The 21,551-nt window shown below is 44.5% G+C and overlaps 1 protein-coding gene across 5 annotated transcripts in view; it reads right to left on the bottom strand.

The window, feature by feature from the left end:
- LOC115152926 (class A basic helix-loop-helix protein 15) overlaps positions 1 to 21,551 on the bottom strand; it is a 36,387-nt gene that overhangs the window by 13,177 nt on the left and 1,659 nt on the right. For 2 of the 5 annotated variants that reach the window (XR_003867605.1, XM_029697856.1), the window contains exons 2-3: positions 9,317 to 9,372; positions 9,021 to 9,138 (exon numbers count right to left, since the gene is read on the bottom strand). The exons of 1 other annotated variant lie outside the window; for it this stretch is intronic. The gene's annotated coding sequence lies outside the window, so the exon portion shown is untranslated. Of the gene's footprint in view, positions 1 to 3,448; positions 3,817 to 9,020; positions 9,139 to 9,316; positions 9,373 to 21,551 lie in introns of those variants that run through there. 2 more of the 5 variants (XR_003867608.1, XR_003867607.1) reach the window with 2 other exon arrangements.

Below are 21,551 nucleotides of genomic sequence, written 5' to 3'. Positions count from 1 at the left end.
CTTCTGATAGGCTAATTGACATAATTTGAGTCAATTGGAGGTGTACCCATGGATGTATTTCAAGGCCTACCTTCAAACTAAGTGCCTCTTTGCTTGACATCATGGGAAAATCAAAAGAAATCAACCAAGACCTAAAAAAAAAAATTGTAGACCTCCACAAGTCTGGTTCATCCTTGGGAGCAATTTCCAAACGCCTGAAGGTATCACATTCATCTATACAAACAATAGTATGCACGTATAAACACCATGGGACCATGCACCCGTCATACCGCTCAGGAAGGAGACACGTTCTGTCTCCTGGAGATGAACGTACTGTGGTGCGAAAAGTGCAAATCAATCCCAGAACAACAGCAAATGACCTTGTGAAGATGCTGGAGGAAACAGGCACAAAAGTATCTATATCCACAGTAAAACTAGTCTTATATTGATATAACCTGATAGCCTGCTCAGCAAGGAAGAAGCCACTGCTCCAAAACTGCCCTAAAGAAGCCAGACTATGGTTTGCAACTGCACATGGGGACAAATATCGTACTTTTTAGAGAAATGTCCTCAGGTCTGATGAAACAAAAATAGAACAGTTTGGCCATAGTGACCATCGTTATGTTTGGAGGAAAAAGGGGGAGGCTTGCAAGCCGAAGAACACCATCCCAACCGTGAAGCACAGGAGTGGCAGCATCATGTTGTGGGGGTGCTTTGCTGCAGGAGGGACTGGTGCACTTCACAAAATAGATGGCATCATGAGGCAGGAAAATTATGTGGATATATTGAAGCAACACCTCAAGACATCAGTCAGGAAGTTAAAACTTGGTCGCAAATGGGTCTTCCAAATGGACAATGACCCCAAGCATACTTCCAAAGTTGAGGCAAAATTGCTTAAGGACAACAAAGTCAAGGTATTGGAGTGGCCATCACAAAGCCCTGACCTCAATTCTATAGAAAATGTGTGGGCAGAACTGAAAAAGCATGTGCGAGCAAGGAGGCCTACAAACCTGACTCAGTTACACCAGCTCTGTCAGGAGGAATGGGCCAAAATTCACCCAACTTATTGTGGGAAGCTTGTGGAAGGCTACCCGAAACGTTTGACCCAAGTTAAACAATTTAAAGGCAATGCTACCAAATACTAATTGAGTGTATGTAAACTTCTGGCCCACTGAGAATGTGATGAAAGAAATAAAAGGTGAAATAAATCATTCTCTCTACTATTTTTCTGGCATTTCACATTGTTAACAAAGTTGTGACCTAAAACAGGGATTTTTACTTGGATTAAATGTCAGGAATTGTGGAAAACTGAGTTTAAATGTATTTGGCTAAGGTGTATGTAAACTTCCGACTTCAACTGTAGTGTTATGGTTCCACAAATATATTTACCGGTATCTGAAGAGAATGTCAGACACAGGTGAGCAGCTCCCAGCAGCAAAATATACAGTGGCGATGTCCTTGAGTATTTGTGTTTATTTGTTTGTGTGTGTGTGTGTGTGTGTGTGTGTGTGTGTGTGTGTGTGTGGGTGTGTGTGTGTGTGTGTGTGTGTGTGTGTGTGTGTGTGTGTGTGTGTGAACACTAGGGCTGGTCCTGCCAGGTTTCTTGAAATCAACCCAACCACACTTCAGGTTCTGTGCAAACATTTCTCGATTCAGTTTCTCCTAAGGCCAACCGTATCTATTTAGTTTACCCATGGGCTCTGATAACTGATAAGTACACTGTGCCGGGTGTGCTTTAATAATGTGCAAACTAAGCTCCTACAAGCTGGCATAAATACCGTAACACACACACACGCACACACAGGCACAAGGACACACACATACAAGCATGAACATGCGCATTAGAGTTGAGTGCCGTCCTGTCCTGTCCTCCACCCCCTCTGCTCATAGTGCTGTCCCCAGCCCACAGATGGACTCAAGGACACACCTCGACATAGATAGACAAATAAAGGGGCCTCTCCCTCTCTTTCCCTCTCTCTCTCTTTCACTTCCTTTCCTTCCCTCCCGATTTCATTGAAATTACATGGAAACAACATTGATTCAACCAGTGTGTGCCCGGTGGGCTCTGTTTAGAGTCCACACACACTGTGCAATTTCTTATTATAAAATAATAAAATGGATCAATATTATCTATAACTGATCAATATTATCTATAACTGATCAATATTATCTATAATTGATCAATATTATCTATAACTGATCAATATTATGTATAACTGATCAATTTGACCTATAACTGATCAAAATTATGTATAACTGATCAATATTATCTACACTTGATCAATATTATCTATAACTGATCAATATTATCTATAACTGATCAATTTGACCTATAACTGATCAATATTATGTATAACTGATCAATATTATCTATAATTGATCAATATTATCTATAACTGATCAATTTGACCTTTAACTGATCAATATTATCTATAACTGATCAATATTATGTATAACTGATCAATATTATCTATAACTGATCAATTTGACCTATAACTGATCAATATTATGTATAACTGATCAATATTATCTATAATTGATCAATATTATCTATAACTGATCAATTTGACCTTTAACTGATCAATATTATCTATAACTGATCAATATTATCTATAACTGATCAATATGACCTATAACTGATCAATATTATCTATAACTGATCAATATTATCTATAACTGATCAATATGACCTATAACTGATCAATATCAATTTGACCTATAACTGATGAATAATATACTGTATTATTGACTGTATGTTTGTTTATTCCATGTGTAACTCTGTGTTGTTGTATGTGTCGAACTGCTGTGCTTTATCTTGGCCAGGTCGCAGTTATAAATGAGAACTTGTTCTAACTAGCCTACATGGTTAAATAAAGGTGAAATAAAATAAATAAATAAATATTGTCTATAACTGATCAATATTATCTGTAACTGATCAATATTATCTATAACTGATCAAATTTACCTATAACTGATCAATATTATATATAACTGATCAAAATTACCTATAACTGATCAATATTATATATAACTGGTCAATAATATCTAATTACTAGACCACTTAGTACATTGTGTAATGATGACGTCATTTGGGCTAAGGCTGAATGTGGCACGAGAGCATGACGAGCGGCAGTGTTAGCTACTACACACAGTCCAGTGATCAATGTCACCAGATAGAAGGCTTATGGAGTCAGACACTGTCACAGAGCTTTGTGATGCCAGAGTAACCAACTAACAGGTGGTTTGGAACTATCGGAAATACAAATATTTATTTTTCTTTAAGCTAGCGATCCGTTAAATACTGACTCATCACAAAAAGGATGGAGAGAGGAGGGGAGAGTTGGGGAGAGGAGTGGAGAAGAATGGAGAGTAGGGGAAAGGAGGAGAGAGAGTGAGGGAGAGAGAGAGGAGGAGGACAAGGCTCTATTGGTGACAGAAAAACAAGTTTGTATCCAACCACTTGCCTCACTGCTCTAGGTCAGCGTCAGAGACGTGGGTGAGGACCAGACTGGAAGGTCTCAGGCATGGGTGTGGTGGTGTAGAGGTCTGGTGGGGGGATGCTGAAGTATAGTATACTGGACTGTGATATGACTTAATATAATGGTGCTGGAGGGGATGGCTTCCGTTTTACGGGCTCCTAACCAACTGCGCTATTTTGTGTGTTTTTTTTGTTGCATTTTATGTAACTTATTTTGTACATAATGTTGCTGCTACTCTCTCTTATAACTGAAAAGAGCATCAGAACAGCGATTACTCACCTTGAACTGGACAAAGACGTTTTCTTTAATGAGTGCGATGAGGAGGATATACTGCTTCCCGGAGACCAGGCCCAAATCCCTGTCATTCGCGTGAAGAAAAGACAGAGATGCAGGGGGCGAAAGTCTGTGTGCCTTGTGAGGATTCGTAGGCAAGCAGTAAATCGCCACAACTATCGGTTCTATTGGCCAAAATGCAATCACTGGAAAACAAACTGGATGATCTACATTCGAGACTATCCTACCAACAGGACATTAAAACTGTTATATCTTATGTTTCACCGAGTCGTGGCTAAATGACGACACGGATATTATAGAGCTGGTGCATTGGCAGGACAGAGCAGCTATGTCTGGTAAGAAGAGGGGCGGGAGTGGGTGTCTATTTGTCAATAACAGCTGGTGCACGATGTCTAACAATAAAGAAGTCTCGAGGTATTGCTCGCCTGAGGTAGAATACCTCATGATAAGCTGTAGACCACACTATCTTCCAAGAAAGTTCACATCTATATTATTCGTAGCCGTCTATTTACCACCACAAACCGATGCTGGCACTAAGATCGCACTCAACGAGCTGTATAAGGCCATAAGCTCATCCGTAGGCGGTGCTCCTATTGGCCGGGGACTTTAATGCAGGCACTTAAATCCGTTTTACCTAATTTCTACCAGCAAGACATGTGTAAACAGAAGGGAAAAAAACTCTAGACCACCTCAGTCACCAGCTTCATCAATAAGTGCATCAACGACGACGTCCCAACAGTGACCGTACGTACATATCCCAACCCAAAGCCATGGATTACAGGCAACATCCGCACCAAGCTAAAGGCTAGAGCTGGCACTTTCAAGGAGCTGGACACTAATCCGGACACTTATAAGAAATCCCGCTATGCCCTCAGACGAACCATCAAACAGGCAAAACATCAATACAGGACAAAGATTGAATCCTGCTATACCGGCTCTGAGCTCGTTGGATGTAGCAGGGCTTGCAAACAATTACGGACTACAAAGGGAAACCCAGCCGCGAGCCGACCCAGTGACGCGAGTCTACCAGACGAGCTAAATGCCTTTTATGCTCGCTTCTAGGAAAGCAACACTGAAGCATGCATGAGAGAATCAGCTGCTCCGGACGATTGAGTGATCACGCTTTCCGTAGCCGATGTGAGCAAGACCTTTAAACAGGTCAACAATCACAAGGCCGCAAGACCAGACGGATTACCAGGGCATGTACTCAAAGCATGCGCGGACCAACTGGTAGGTGTCTCCACTGACATTTTCAACCTCTTCCTGACCGAGTCTGTAATACCAACATGTTTCTAGCAGGCTGGTCATGGCTCACATCAACACCATCATGCTGGAAGCCCTAGAAGTATTCCAATTCGCATACCGCCCAAACAGATCCACAGATGATACAATCTTAATCGCACTCCAGACTGCCCTTTCCACCTGGACAAAAGGAACACCTATGTGAGAATGCTGTTCATTAACTACAGCTCAGAGCTCAACACCATAGTGCCCTCAAAGCTCATCACTAAGCTAAGGACCCTGGGACTAAACACCTCCCTCTACAACTGGGTCCTGGACTTCCTGATGGGCCGCCCCCAGGTGGTAAGGGTAGGTAACAACACATCTACCACGCTGATCCTCAACACCGCCACGTTGATCCTCAACACATCTACCACACTGGGCCCCTCAGGGGTGCGTGCTTAGTCCCATCCTGTACTCCCTGTTCACCCACGACTGCGTGACCACGCATGACTCTAACACCATCATTAAGCTTGCTGATGACACAACAATGGTAGGCCTGATCACCAACAATGATGAGACAGCCTATAGGGAGGAGGTCAGAGACCTGACAGTGTGGTGCCAGGACAACAACCTTTCCCTCAATGTGAGCAAGACAAAGTAGATGATCGTGGACTACAGGAAAAGGAGGGCCGAACAGGCCCCCATTAACATCGACGGGACTGAAGTGGAGCGGGTCGAGAGTTTCAAGTTTCTTGGTGTCCACATCACCAACAGACTAACATGGTCCAAACACACCAAGGCAGTCGTGAAGAGGGCACGACAACACCTTTTCCCCCTGAGGAGACTGAAAAGATTTGGCATGGGTCCCCAGATCTTCAAAAAGTTCTACAGCTGCACCATCGAGAGCATCCTGACTGATTGCATCACCACCTGGTATGGCAACTGCTCGGCATCCGACCATAAGGCGCTACAGAGGGTACTACATACAGCCCAATACATCACTGGGGCCAAGCTTCCAGCCATCCAGGACCTGTATCCTAGGAGGTGTCAGAGGAAGGCCCAAAAAATTGTCAAAGACTCCAGTCACCCAAGTCATAGACTGTTCTCTCTGCTACCGCACGGAAAGCGGTACCGGAGCACCAAGTCTAGGTCCAAACAGCTTCTATCCCCAAGCCATAAGACTGCTGAACACCTACCTACATGTACAAATTACCTTGACTAACCTGTACCCCCGCACATTGACTCGGTACCGGTACCCCCTGTAAATAGCATCGTTATTGTTATGTAATCTTATTGTGTTACTTTTTATTACATGTTTTACTTTAGCATATTTAGAAAATATTTTCTTAACTCTATTTCTTGAACTGCGTTGTTGGTTAATGACTTGTAAGTACCGTAATTTCCGGACTATAGAGTGCACCTGAATATAAGCCACACCCACTGAATTTAAAAAAATATATTATTTTGAACATAAATAAGCCACAGATGTCTATAAGCCACAGGTGCCTACCAGTACATTGAAACAAATGAACTTTACACAGGCTTTAACGAAACAGTTTGTAACAAAAATAAATAGGCTTTAACGAAACACGGCTTGTAACAAAAAATAAAAAAATAGCAGTAAACAGTAGCCTACCAAGAAAGTCATTGCTCCAGACCAAGCTCCCGTGCAGCAGCTCTATTTCCTTTTCCAACAGCCAGATCAATCGCCTTCAACTTGAAAGCTGCATCATATGCATTTCTCTGTGTCTTTGCCATGATGAGGGTGACAAAATGACTACCGTAATCAGAATGATGGGAAGTTTGAGAGCGCTCGATTTAATCTAAACAGTAAACAAAAAAGTTGTTTGACCTTAACCCGTTCGGCAATTTCATTGGTCTAATGAAAGCTTCATGCCGCCAAAAAACTGAGCACATCACAGAATGTTTTATTTTTTATTTTGTTTTATTTGAAAGCGGGAAAAATCCATATATTAGCCGCGTCATTGTTTAAGCCGCGAGGTTCAAAGAGTGGGAAAAATGTAGTGGCTTATAGTCCGGAAATTACGGTAAGCATTACACGGTAAGGTCTACACCTGTTGTATTCGGCTCATGTGACAAATAAAATGTTAATTGATTTAATAAGATGGTGGTCGACCATCTTAGCTTTGAGAGAGCTGTCCAAGAAGGAGAAGTCATCCTCCCATTCTAAACCAACACCTGTAGGGAAGAGTGAACATAAACCACCATCAGATAGAGAGATAGAGACATAATATTGTCCTCTAAGGAGACGACCCCTGAGGTTGACATTTCAGTTAGAAGGTTGACATTGCTGCAGTGCGGGATTGGGGTTTGATCGTTGGTCTCAGGTCTGTGTCTGTAAATTTGCATATGGGGTTTGACCCTTGGTCTCTTTGCTGTAGGTTTCTGGTCAGTGACTTTGTAGCTCCCTGGTGGGACTCTCCTATTGTGAATGTTGAAAATGACATTATTTAGATACTGTAGGTATTAAAACATGATTCCGATGTAAAATACCAATTAGCTGATAGATGTTACCTGATCCAACACATCGACAGTGACATCATCAAAGAGAGACACCTTCCTCCCTTGTCCTGGTTTGTCTGATGATGCAGGGCTGGGGGATGGCAAGACTGGCCTGGGGGATGGCAAGACTGGCCTGGGGGGCTAAAAGACTGGCCTGGGGGATGGCAAGACTGGCCTGGGGGATGGCAAGACTGGCCTGGGGGATGGCAAGACTGGCCTGGGGGATGGCAAGACTGGCCTGAGGGATGGCAAGACTGGCCTGGGGGATGGCAAGACTGGCCTGGGGGATGGCAAGACTGGCCTGGGGGATGGCAAGACTGGCCTGAGGGATGGCAAGACTGGCCTGGGGGATAGCAAGACTGGCCTGGGGGATGGCAAGACTGGCCTGGGGGGCTAAAAGACTGGCCTGGGGGATGGCAAGACTGGCCTGGGGGATGGCAAGACTGGCCTGGGGGATGGCAAGACTGGCCTGGGGGATGGCAAGACTGGCCTGGGGGATGGCAAGACTGGCCTGGGGGATGGCAAGACTGGCCTGGGGGATGGCAAGACTGGCCTGGGGGATGGCAAGACTGGCCTGAGGGATGGCAAGACTGGCCTGGGGGATAGCAAGACTGGCCTGGGGGGCTAAAAGACTGGCCTGGGGGACCCTCTCACCTGAGGGGAGCCAGCACTAGAAGTCTTTTATGTTATTCTTCAACATAAAACTAAACATCTATTCAGACATCCATTGTCTCCCATGGACTTGAGCCGTAGCAACAGTATATCTCCTTCAAAAAGAGGAAGTGTTCAAACTGATTACTAAGTGTGCTTTCCATTCAATGACATGGCACCTAGGCAATCATTGGAGAATTTATATTTATAATTTTCTCCTGACCACTTACTACAGGGCCTGAATAAATATAGGTGGCCGTCCTCGCAGGCGAACACGCAATAGGGTCTGTGGTCACCGGGCAACCGTTAAATGAGTGACTCAGAAAAGGAAACGGAGATGCTGACTCACTGAGCGGTATGACGAACAAATGCAAGAGGCACACCACACACACACACACACACACACACACACACACACACACACACACACACACACACACACACACACACACACACACACACACACACACAGCTTTAATCTGTGTCTCCTGTATCACCTAGATCAGCAACTCACTGTGTAACAGGTGTGAGTAGGGGGCCACAGCAGCACTGCCCAAAATACCCCTACCAACGCCCTACTTACAGACATAACTAAAACACACACACTCGCACACACACACACAAACACACACGCACAAACGAACAAACAACGCAAGCATGCGCACACACACACACACGCACAAACGAACAAACAACGCAAGCATGTGCACACACACACACACACACACACACACACATGCACGCACACATGCACACACACTACTATAAAAGGAAGAGGACTGTTAGCTAAAGAACATGACAATGGAACTGCAAAGCAATGGTCAACAACTATTGACACTGTTAGTAAAAGTTACAGAATCAGAGGCATACCATTGTTCTCTCTCATTAGTTTGCTCCACAACGACCACACCCCTTTTCGGTAGCCATTAAGATGAGGGTCCATCCAAAGACAGGAAACAGCAAACTCATTCTCTGAAGTGAAGTAAGTCTGTCAAGTGAAGATGAACAAATGTCATTTTACATGTTGCTACATCATGATGCCCTACAACTACAGAACCCTACGATGTTATGTTGCAACTTCCTGACACCCAGGCACATCTGTTACACTATCAATGTCAATTTCAAGAGAAAAGTCACTTAGAGAGAATGTCAGAATACTACTGTACCTTGTAATTTGAGCCAGGGCCACATTCAGAGGGTCAGTAACCCAGGAAATAAGACACTAAAATAGGAATTGAGGAAAAGAGAAAGAGAGAGAGAGAGAGAGAGAGAAAGATAGAGACGGAGAGAGAGAGATAGGTATACAGTAGTCAGTCCCATGGACTTGACCAGTAGCAGAGAACAGACAGATCAATTAATTGCCTGGCTAATGTAGCAGAGCCTCCTTGGTGAGAGAGACAGTGAGAGGACAATATACACACACACACACAGACACACACAGACACACACACAAAGCTCTACAGAGAAGCTGCAATGACAATTTTGACTCAAAATCAGAACCTGAACGTTTACAAGAGTGTTTGGAGGAAAGATAGTTTTAGAGGCCTGTGCAACCTCAGGACCCCTTACTATCTTCAGGACTTTCAAAATGGCATATTATTACAAGCCTATGTGGGCATGAGTGCCCTCTAGTGGTTCTGTTGATAATAGCAGACAGTCGATGTCAAAGACGTCACACACACTTCAGCAGGAGAACAGCTAGGGCAGTCTAGAAAATAGCTACTCTGCCGCTATGTGATTGATTCACAGAAATCTTAAATATCTAGTTTAAAGTTTATTTGATGTTACGTAATAAATGTTTCTGTACAGATTTAATTCAATTACTACTATCTACTGAATGATTCATTTAGTGAACATATTTTATTTAACCTTTATTTAACTAGGTAAGTCAGTTAAGAACAAATTCTTATTTACAATGACGGCCTACCCCGGCCAAACCCTAACCCGGACGACGCTGGGCCAATTGTGCGCCTCCCTATGGGACTCCCAATCACGGCCGGTTGTGATACAACCTGGAATCGAGCCAGGGCCTGTAGTGATGCCTCTAGCACTGAGATGCAGTGCCTTGGACTGCTGCGCCACTCGGGAGCCCACACACAGTATATTTCCCATACTCTTTCTGACAGAGGACAAGTTGTAAGGTCCGGTCGCTACTGTCCTCTCCCTGGCAACAAAATCACTGATGCTGGAGTTCTACTTGACACACTCATGCAGCATCAGGATATTGTTCCCAGGGAGACACACACACACACTCGTCTTTCAGGTCCTCTCTGTCCCGGGTCTGAAGAAGAAGGGAAGGAAGGAGTGAAGAGAGGAGTGGAGGAAAGGAGGTAGAGAGAGATGGACAGATGGTGGTTAACTCAAATGGAGGAAGGTGCTTGTGTTTCAACCTAGCCCCTGTGTGTTTCATTAAGGGGTACCCTCCTTCTCTCCTTTCATCCCTCCCTCCCTTCCTCCACTCCTCCCTCCCTCTTCCCGTATAGCCCAGGCATCATGTCACCTAGCCTGCGAACCCTGGTCCTTCTGTTAGGTCAGCCTGATGCTTGAACGGATACTTCACACTTTTTCCACTGAACCTAGCAGTATTACGCATATCAAATCAAATCACATTTTATTGGTCACATACACGTGTTTAGCAGATGTTATGCGGGTGTAGCAAAATGATTGTGCTTCCTGTCCGACAGCGCAGAAATATCTAACAAGTAATATCTAACAATTACAAAACATATACCCAATACACACAAATCTAGTATGATATAGGCCAGGGTTGAAAAAGCCAAATAAAATCTATTTTAATCTAAACTATTTGTGCTGTGGTCAGTCTGTTTACCCAGCATCAACCTCTTGATATAAATCTACAATGTTGTCCATTTCATTCATGAATTACAGTATCTTTGATTCCCCCTCTTTGGAAGATTGTGATCTGATGGGCCACATTAAAAGTGTCTTCCATCATTGCTCAGGTTTCAGGTGTGACAGGGTGACTAGTCGTTACATTCCCTAATTTACTGTTGTTTTTCTAACTGGGGCAAAGCATAGAATATCCCTTCTCCCCTGCCCCTTCCCAGGGTAATAACAGGTTTATATCTACCTCCCCTCTTCCCAGGTCAACATTAATGGGCATTTGGTGACAGTCCAAAGAAATTCAATGCACCCGTCCCACAATGCAATGCAACGGCTTGGGACACTTGTCCATGTGCAGACCCTAGTGGGTGGAGTTAGGGACAGAAAGGGCCAATAGTAGCCCTAACCCTACTAGAAAAATGGAATTGAGGGGGGTTGCTTTGCTTTTCTAATTGGGTTAGCTTTGAGTGTCCCACACCAATTGAGTTGTGACACATGTACATTTGCAGGGGGGGGGTCCTGCATAACTATCCTTTTACACTAGAGGCGCAGAATCCTCATATCCAGCCGTCAGATGACAAGTGACACCAAACAATCCGTGAGAGGAGGGTAATTGGAGCTCGCCTGACTTTTTCTGAGCATGCAAAACACACATACGTACACACAACCACACACACACAGGGCTTATTCTGAGCAGTGCAAAACCGTGATGCCCCAAGCAGGGCCACATGACCCTCTGCTCTCCCACTGTCCAGACTATGTAGCTTTGCACTCTGGGTAAAACTGTGAAATGAGCCCTCCCCCACACAGGCCTCTAGCAGCCCTGGCTACAGCCTTTATTTGGACACGGCAGGAGGATAGCTTCTCACTTGTCATTCTGGTGTTTTGCAGGTTAAGGGAAACTAGACACTGAAACAACAGCCAAAGTGGTAAACATGTTATTGTGTCCTGTCAGTTAAATATTTTCACAGGGGAGAATTAAAAACCTAATTTGTCTTCTCCATTAATCAAGGTGGCAAAAACCTCCTGTGCAGTTCCACATTAACATTCCTTCATGAGCTGAGTGGGATCATTCAGTTTCGGAGTTGCTAAGTTTGTCCTCAAATCTTATTCTAAACCAGCATTGATGGTCAATATAGAAATGGAATTAAGTGGAAGAGCATTTTTCTTTTCACTAGGGGCTTACTATCACAAATACTATCTTAGTACAGATTATTGTCTTTAGAGTGTTTGCTGACAGAGTTCCTATAATATGATGACATAAACGTAAGATACATTTCAGAAAGCCGGTAATGCATTAATGAGCCTCTGTTGACAGCAGTACACCTGCTCTTCTCCAGTTCAGACCTGGACATGGCTGAACAAGCAAGACTGATGCCAATAATGCACTGCCATTTTGGACAAGTGTGTAAGCGTCAAGTGTGTGTGTGTGTGTGTGTGTGTGTGTGTGTGTGTGTGTGTGTGTGTGTGTGTGTGTGTGTGTGTGTGTGTGTGTGTGTGTGTGTGTGTGTGTGTGTGTGTGTGTGTGTGTGTGTGTGTGTGTGTGTGTGTACTTGCATGCTGTGTCTGAATAAGTTTTGAGTGTGGCCAATTTAACCTGACGTATTTATCTGTGTTCATTTCCTGGTATGGGCATAACACGCTTACTGGGATAAGGAACTCTATACTACAGTGTATAGTACAGTAACCTGTAATAGCACCTCCACCCCTCAACACAGTCTAAATGTAGACACCCTGAACACATCCCTAAACAGACACTAAGTAGAGGTAAACACATCTACAGTATGTCCATGACCTGCTGTGTAGAGGGTTGTGTATGTAGAGGACTCCACTCCCCTCCACTATTCTCCCCCCATCCTCCTCTTCTCCTGCTGGGAAAGAGAGCAGGACATACACAGTTAGATCCTCTACTCGGCTTCTTCAACACAATCAGATGAATCATGCAGCATATTTAGCAGCACTTAAAGTACCTCAGAGAGAAAGAGAAAAAAAATGTATCTCCTGACAAAAGGCTTTGGTTCAGAGTTGTTGGTTTTTTTAACAATAAAGTACCAGGTATTTACGTTACATAATAAAATGGTAACTGCACAGTTATAACCAGTGGATAAAGTACTGTAAAATAAAGTGCTAGCACAATTTCACTAACCTAATATAGAGAAGAGGCATCAGTATTACCCTCCCAAAAACCTGATGATGAAACCAACTTCCCTCCAAAGCAATGACAGTTAGTCAGTGAACTCCAAAATCCATGTTATGACAGTATCCTACCACTAGAAGGCAGAGAAATCCATGTCGTGACAGTATCCGACCACTAGGAGGCAGAGAAACCCATGTCATGACAGTATCCTACCACTAGAAGGCAAAGAAACCCATGTCGTGACAGTATCCGACCACTAGGAGGCAGAGAAACCCATGTCGTGACAGTATCCTACCACTAGGTGGCAGAGAAACCCATGTTTCTTTGAACTTATATGGGGATCGCATCTACACTTTCATAGTATTACCACGACAACCGGCAAAACAGTTCGTCTTTCAATCACCCACGTGGGTATAACCAATGAGGAGATGGCACGTGGGTAGCTGCTTCTATAAACCAATGAGGAGATGGGAGAGGCAGGACTTGCGGCGCGATCTGCGTCAGAAATAGAAAGGAGATCTATTTTAGCCCTTGGCATCGCAAACGCTCATTGGCGCGCGAGCAGTGTGGGTGCAATATTTGAATAACATGGATTTCTAAATGTATTTTGCGACACTCGCGCACACGACGTGTCCGGTCTGGTCAGCATGTAAGAGGCAGAGAAACTCATGTCATAACAGTATCCTACCACTAGGTGGCGGAGAAGAGAATCCCTCCCTCCAGAAGAGCTTGGTTCAATCAGCCAGTGTGTGTAGTGGATGGAAGTTGACCTTATAGGGTCCTGCATGTCTAATAGATGCGTCTGTGCTGCTGCTGCTGTATCACGGCTATTTAAAAATAAAAGCACCATGTCAGTCCGTCCACTCTCCCACCTCTCACTCTCTGCCTGGGTTCTGGGTGGTTACCATGATGAGGATATCAAATGACCCATTTTGAACAGTAACACAAATTATAGATATAGCTATCCTGTCTATATCTATACTGTCTATATGTATCTATATCTATAGTTGTCTATATCTATACTATCTATAACTGTCTATATCTATGCTATCTATAGCTGTCTTTTTATTTTATTTATTTATTTCACCTTTATTTAACCAGGTAGGCTAGTTGAGAACAAGTTCTCATTTACAATTGCGACCTGGCCAAGATAAAGCAAAGCAGTTCGACAACATACAACAACACAGAGTTACACATGGAGTAAACAACATACAGTCAATAATACAGTAGAAAAAAAAATAAGACTATATACAATGTGAGCAAATGATGTGAGATAAGGGAGGTAAAAGCAAAAAAATGCCATGGTGGCAAAGTAAATAAAGTATAGCAAGAAAAACACTGGAATGGTAGATTTGTAGTTTGAAGAAAGTTCAAAGTTCAAATATAAATAATATGGTGCAAAGGAGCAAAATAAATAAAATAAATAAATACAGTAGAGGAAGAGGTAGTTGTTTGGGCTAAATTATAGATGGGCTATGTACAGGTGCAGTGATCTGTGAGCTGCTCTGACAGCTGGTGCTTAAAGCTAGTGAGGGAGATAAGTGTTTCCAATTTCAGAGATTTTTGTAGTTCGTTCCAGTCGTTGGCAGCAGAGAACTGGAAGGAGAGACGACCAAAGGAGGAGTTGGCTTTAGGGGTGACCAGAGAGATAAACCTGCTGGAGCGCGTGCTACAGGTGGGTACTGCTATGGTGACCAGTGAGCGGAGATAAGGGGGGACTTTACCTAGCAGGGTCTTGTAGATGACCTGGAGCCAATGTGTTTGGCAACGATTATGAAGTGAAGGCCAGCCAACGAGAGCATACAGATCGCAGTGGTGGGTTGTATATGGGGCTTTGGTGACAAAACGGATGGCACTGTGATAGACTGCATCCAGCTTGTTGAGTAGGGTATTGGAGGCTATTTTGTAAATGACATCGCCGAACGTCGAGGATTGGTAGGATGGTCAGTTTTACGAGGGTATGTTTGGCAGCATGAGTGAAGGATGCTTTGTTGCGAAATAGGAAGCCAATTCTAGATTTCACTTTGGATTGGAGATGATTGATGTGAGTCTGGAAGGAGAGTTTACAGTCTAACCAGACACCTAGGTATTTGTAGTTGTCCACAAATTCTAAGTTAGAACCGTCCAGAGAAGTTATGCTGGATGGGCGGGCAGGTGCAGGCAGCGATCGGTTGAAGAGCATGCATTTAGTTTTACTTGTGTTTAGGAGCAGTTGGAGGCCACGGAAGGAGAGTTGAATGGCATTGAAGCTCGTCTGGAGGGTTGTTAACACAGTGTCCAAAGAAGGGCCAGAAGTATACAGAATGGTGTCGTCTGCGTAGAGGTGGATCAGAGATTCACCAGCAGCAAGAGCGACATCATTTATGTATACAGAGAAAAGAGTTGGCCCAAGAATTGAACCCTGTGGTACCCCCATAGAGACTGCCAGAGGTCCAGACAGTAGGCCCTCCGATTTGACACACTGAACTCTGTCAGAGAAGTAGGTGGTGAACCAGGCGACGCAATCGTTTGAGAAACCAAGGCTACTAAGTCTGCCGATGAGAATGTGGTGATTAACAGAGTCAAAAGCTTTGGCCAGGTCAATGAATACGGCAGCACAGTATTGTTTCTTATCGATGGCGGTTACGATGTCGTTTAGGACCTTGAGCGTGGCTGAGGTGCACCCATGACCAGCTCTGAAACCAGATTGCATAGCGGAGAGGGTGCGGTGGGATTCGAAATAGTCGGTAATCTGTTTGTTGACTTGGCTTTCGAAGACCTTAGAAAGGCAGGGTAGGATGGATATAGGTCTGTAGCAATTTGGGTCAAGAGTGTCACCTCCTTTGAAGAGGGGGATGACAGCAGCTGCTTTCCAATCTATGGGAATCTCAGACGACACGAAAGAGAGGTTGACCAGGCTAGTAATAGGGGTTGCAATAATTTCGGCAGATAATTTTAGAAAGAAAGGGTCCAGATTGTCAAGCCCAGCTGATTTGTAGGGGTCCAGATTTTGCAGCTCTTTCAGAACATCAGCTGAATGGATTTGGGAGAAGGAGAAATGGGGGAGGTTTGGGCGAGTAGCTGTGGGGGGTGCAGTGCTGTTGAATGCAGTAGGGGTAGTTAGGTGGAAAGCATGGCCAGCCGTAGAAAAATGCTTATTGAAATTCTCAATTATAGTGGGCTTATCGGTTGTGACAGAGTTTCCTATCCTCAGTGCAGTGGGCAGTTGGGAGGAGGTGTTCTTATTCTCCATGGACTTTACAATGTCCCAGAACTTTTTAGAGTTGGAGTTGCACGAAGCAAATTTTTGTTTGAAAAAGCTAGCCTTGGCGTTTCTAACTGCCTGTGTGTATTGGTTTCTAACTTCCCTAAAAAGTTGCATATCGCGGGGGCAGTTCGATGCTAATGCAGAACGCCACAGGATATTTTTGTGTTGGTTAAGGGCAGTCAGGTCTGGGGAGAACCAAGGGCTATATCTGTTCCTGGTTCTAAATTTCTTGAAAGGGGCATGCTTATTTAAGATGGAGAGGAAGGCATTTTTAAAATATAACCAGGCATCCTCTACTGACGGGATGAGGTCAATATCCTTCCAGGATACCAGGGCCAGGTCGATTAGAAAGGCTTGCTCGTTGAAATGTTTCAGGGAGCGTTTGACAGTGATGAGTGGAGGTCGTTTGACCGCTGACCCATTACGGGTGCAGGCAATGAGGCAGTGATCGCTGAGATCTTGGTTGAAAACAGCAGAGGTGTAATTAGAGGGCACATTGGTTAGGATGGTATCTATGAGGGTGCCAGAGTTTGCGGCTTTGGGGTTGTACCTGGTGGGTTCATTAATAATTTGTGTGAGATTGAGGGCATCAAGCTTGGATTGTAGAATGGCTGGGGTGTTAAGCATGTCCCAGTTTAGGTCGCCTAGTAGCACGAGCTCTGAAGATAGATGGGGGGCAATCAGTTCACATATGGTGTCCAGAGCACAGCTAGGGGCCGAGGGGGTCTATAGCAGGCGGCAACGGTGAGAGACTTGTTTTTGGAGAGATGGATTTTTAGAAGTAGAAGTTCAAATTGTTTGGGTACAGACCTGGATAGCAGGACAGAACTCTGCAGGCTATCTCTGCAGTAGATTGCAACACCGCCCCCTTTGGTCGTTCTATCTTGTCTGAAAACGTTGTAGTAGTCTAAATCTATACGATCTATAACTGTCTATATCTATACTATCTATAACTGGCAAAATCTATACTATCTATAACTGTCTATTTCTATACTATCTATAACTGTCTATATCTATGCTATCTATAACTGTCTATATCTGTGTATACTGTAAGGTAGCCTAGGCTACTATACTGCAGGTAGCCTAGCCTAGAGGTTAAGGGCATTGGGCCAGTAACTGAAAGGTTGCTGGTTCAAATCCCCAAGCTGGCTAGGTGAAAAATCTATCAATATGTCCTTGAGCAAGGCACCTAACCCTAATTGCTTCTGTAAGTCGCTCTGGATAAGAGTTGCTGCAGGATTATTTTCCTGCTGTAGCAAACTGGCTCAAATTAAAATCCTACATCTGTACATACAAGTGCTAAAAATAAGACTAGATCCACTTTAGCATACTCTGCAGAATGTCTCTAAAGGCTTTATTAAGGGTTTATTGTCTACTTACTTGACTGTTAATGCAACATTAGGTTAGACTGTGAACTGTTGGTTTGATCTCAGGAGAAAGAGGGGGATTGGAGGGTTCCGGTTCGTAGGGTGTAAGGAAGTGGGTGTTGTAGGGTGTGTAGGCGTGTGGGGGGTTAGTCAAGACGAGCAATGGCACACCTAGGCCTGTCATGACGTCGTCAACCTGTACAACCTAATTTTAGGAATTTCACTAAGACTTTGTTACAGTATTTATTATCACGGTGATATTCCCAAACATTTTTGAGTCTTTAAAAGCGAGTGTAGTAAAAGTAGAAAGTAAACTGAAACTATCTTAACGCAGTAACAAGAAACCAATTGAAGCCTGTGACTGTGCCATATAAAGGTACACATACAAACAAGTGAATGCAACTCATACAGTACACCAACACACATCTCACATTTACTGTAATCCATGCAGGAGACCAGTTTAGAGCAAACTGATATTTCAGCAATAACATGAAGCTAGGACTGAGCTGCGGCACACACAATCACTGAGAAATTTGGTGCCGATGCTGAGTGGCCGAGGACTGTTGGGAAAGTGTTGAAAAGCCAGACTGTCACCTCTGACCTGCACACACTCATACACACACAATCATAATCCAAGGCGAACAGCTGTAGAACTCTTGGATGGTGCAAGATGATCATTCAGTCACAGCCACTAACAGATACTAAAACAGTCCCGCTGGGACAGCTAGTCAGGAGGGAGACGACACAACGTACACACAGTAGCCGGAGAATCTAATGATTGACATATTGTCAAAGCATTCCCTAACTGGCTATATCAAAATAAATTGTTTTTGTGGTTTTTGAGGACACTGCCAGCGAAGTTTATAATCTATACCCTCAACTATCTCTGAGCTCCTCCTACCCCTCACTGAAGCCTGACAATCCATCTCACGCTCTCTACCTATCCCAACCTTTTCCAATGGGCCCTGGGGAGTCCCCCCCCCCTCCTACCCCCCTGTCATCCCTCACCCTTCACTCCCCCACCACCAGAGAGAGAGAAACTGTCACTCATGCTTTAAGCCACCTGGCATTCGGGTGGGCCTACTCCAGTTCAGGGGGGGTCCTACTCCAGTTCAGGGGGGGTCCTACTCCAGTTGCATGGTGTAACTATATTTCGATCCAAAATGCAATGAGTCAGGGTTACCCCTGGTTACGAATGAAACATACATGAAACAGAAGATAGAAGGACAGAGACAGAACATGAAGGGTACAAGCTACACAGGCTCAAACTGATTTTCACATCTAATAAATAGTTTACATGACACTTGTTGCGGACTAACTTATTGTACTTATGATTAAAATAATTGTGAAGTTTTTTGTTTTTTGTATGGATTACTGCTTCTACCCTCACTCTTTAAGTACAGAGGCTGGCTAGCTGCACTCCTTACATTTCCGTGGCAACTGATGCTAGCCAATGGCTAAAGCATAGAGATTAAAGGACAAGTTTTAATCTAAAACCATTACATGAAATAGGCTACAGCGTAGTGCAGGCTGGTGGAAGCCAAGATCCCTGTGGATTTGAACATTTCAGAAAATCATCTGATAAGCCTGTCTAGCCCAAATCTCTTAACACTCTTTAAGGGGGGACAGAAGCTTGAGAAGTGCATATTACATTCCACCCCATGGCCCATTTCCTATCCAGTAGGTAACACAAGGGAGAGAGCAACCATTCTCTGTCTCTTCAGAACAGAAAGGTGGAGGGGAAGAGAGAGAGAGAAATAGAAAGAGGGAAGAGTAAAGAGCAAAACAAGAAAGAGAGAATAAGAGATATGGGAGGGAGAGAGAAACAAAATAAGAAATATGGGAGAGAGATAGGGGAAGAGAGAGAGAGAATAAGAGATAAGGGAGAGAGATAGGGGAAGAGAGAGAAAGAATAAGAAATATGGGAGAGAGATGGGAAGAGAGAGAAAGAATAAGAGATATGGGAGAGAGATAGGTGAAGAGAGAATGAGAGAGAGAGACAGAGAGAGAGAGCGTGCGCGAGAGAGAGAGAGAGAGAGAGAGAGAGAGAGAGATAGGTGAAGAGAGACAGAGAGAGAGAGAGAGAGAGGGAGAGAGAGAGAGAGAGAGAGAGAGAGAGAGAGAGATAGGTGAAGAGAGACAGAGAGAGAGACAGAGAGAGAGAGAGAGAGAGAGAGAGAGAGAGAGAGAGAGAGAGAGAGAGACAGCGCTGCACCTGCTGATGTGGGTGTAGAAGGGAAACCTGATATACAATGGCTTTACAACCATCTCAGGGAGCTATAGTACACTAGCTAGCATAGGCCTAAGTAATGGTCTGGTGAGATCACACCAGCAGAGGGGGATATCTGTGCGTGGGGAAGTCTCTCTCCGGCCAACTGCCAAATGTCCCCTCTTACCCAGGGCTCATCAATCCCGGTCCTGGGGACTTAGGAGCCACTAATCAAGGAGTGATGACACTGCCATGACCATGGCCCAGCCTGGTCTTTAACTGGGACGGGTGTTTTTCTCAGTATACAAATTGTTGGTTAAAACATTGTCCATTTAATTAAGAAACGTGATTGGGAACACCTAACAGTATGCAGGTAAATTGTATTTGATTTGAAGTGTTCATGCAACCCACCTGATAACTGTCTCCATATATTATGCCTATAAAACATCTGGTCATTTTCATCCCTGGGTAAAACTATGTCCTGTTGTGTTCATCCTCCCCTCACAAACCCACAACGGTGTAGCCTACCCTTGGCTCAAGTGCAGATTGCAGAGTGTATGTGAGGGAGGGTGCTTAGGTTGTTGTTGTGGAACTGACAGGGTACTCAGCCAGCCTGGCAGTAAAGTTAGGCTGGAGAGAGGAGTAACGTGAGCATTGATGATCAGAAAGTGAGCAGCAATCAGACAGAACACTCTGTCTTGTTTTCCATTGGTTCCTGTGAGAAGTGGGACAGGGTCACTACAGGGCTCCCATCAACACACACTTGCACTCACGCACACACACTTTAATCTTGAGTGATTAATGTCAGCACATCAGGAGAGCGAAACAAAACAGCTTGAGGAGGGAGAGGCAAGGAGAAGGAGAGGGGGGGTTAGAGGTAAAGAGGAGGAGAAGGGAGGTGAGGAGAGGAGAGGGACTGCGGAGGAGTGGAGAGGGAGGGGAAGGAGAGGGAGATGGAGAGGGGGCAGAGGGGATGAAGAGGGGAGGTGACGAGAGGGGAGGAGTGGAGAGGGGAGGAGAGAGTAGAGGGGAATAGAAGGGAGTGGAGGTGAAGGGAGGGAGGAGTTTGGAGGGGAGGAGAGGACTGGTGATGGGATTGGGGGGGTTTGGGATGAATCTGAGAGCGCTATCGGTATGTCCCCTACCACAGCTGGCCAGATGGAAATAGACAGAGGTGTAACTGAGTCCAGGAGAGAAGAGGAGCAATCGCTTTTCCCAGGATGGATGGAGTTCAAGCAGTCTCTCTTCTTCTTTATTTTCTCTCTCTCTCTCTCTCTCTCTCTCTCTCTCTCTCTCTCTCTCTCTCTCTCTCTATTGTCTCAATGGGGCAAATGTTTAAAACATAAAAAACCACAACATACTATAAACAACTATCTTAATTATATGTGTCCACAGTAATTATCCAATGACAATATCCTGTTTGTACAACATGGCAGATAGATACGAAGCCCAAAGCCCGAACCCATGGCAGCCAGCTAGTGGGCTGAGCGAGCGAGGGCGGGCTACAGATCGCTGTGCCTGAGTGTAAGAGGAGGACAGTAGGCTGAATAGCTCAGCAGCTGAGCCCCAGATATACTCCCTGTGACTTCACCAAGAC

This window comes from Salmo trutta, chromosome 18, assembly GCF_901001165.1.
Source record: "Salmo trutta chromosome 18, fSalTru1.1, whole genome shotgun sequence".
NCBI lineage: Eukaryota > Metazoa > Chordata > Actinopteri > Salmoniformes > Salmonidae > Salmo > Salmo trutta.
This window is presented reverse-complemented; position numbering and strand designations above follow the sequence as displayed.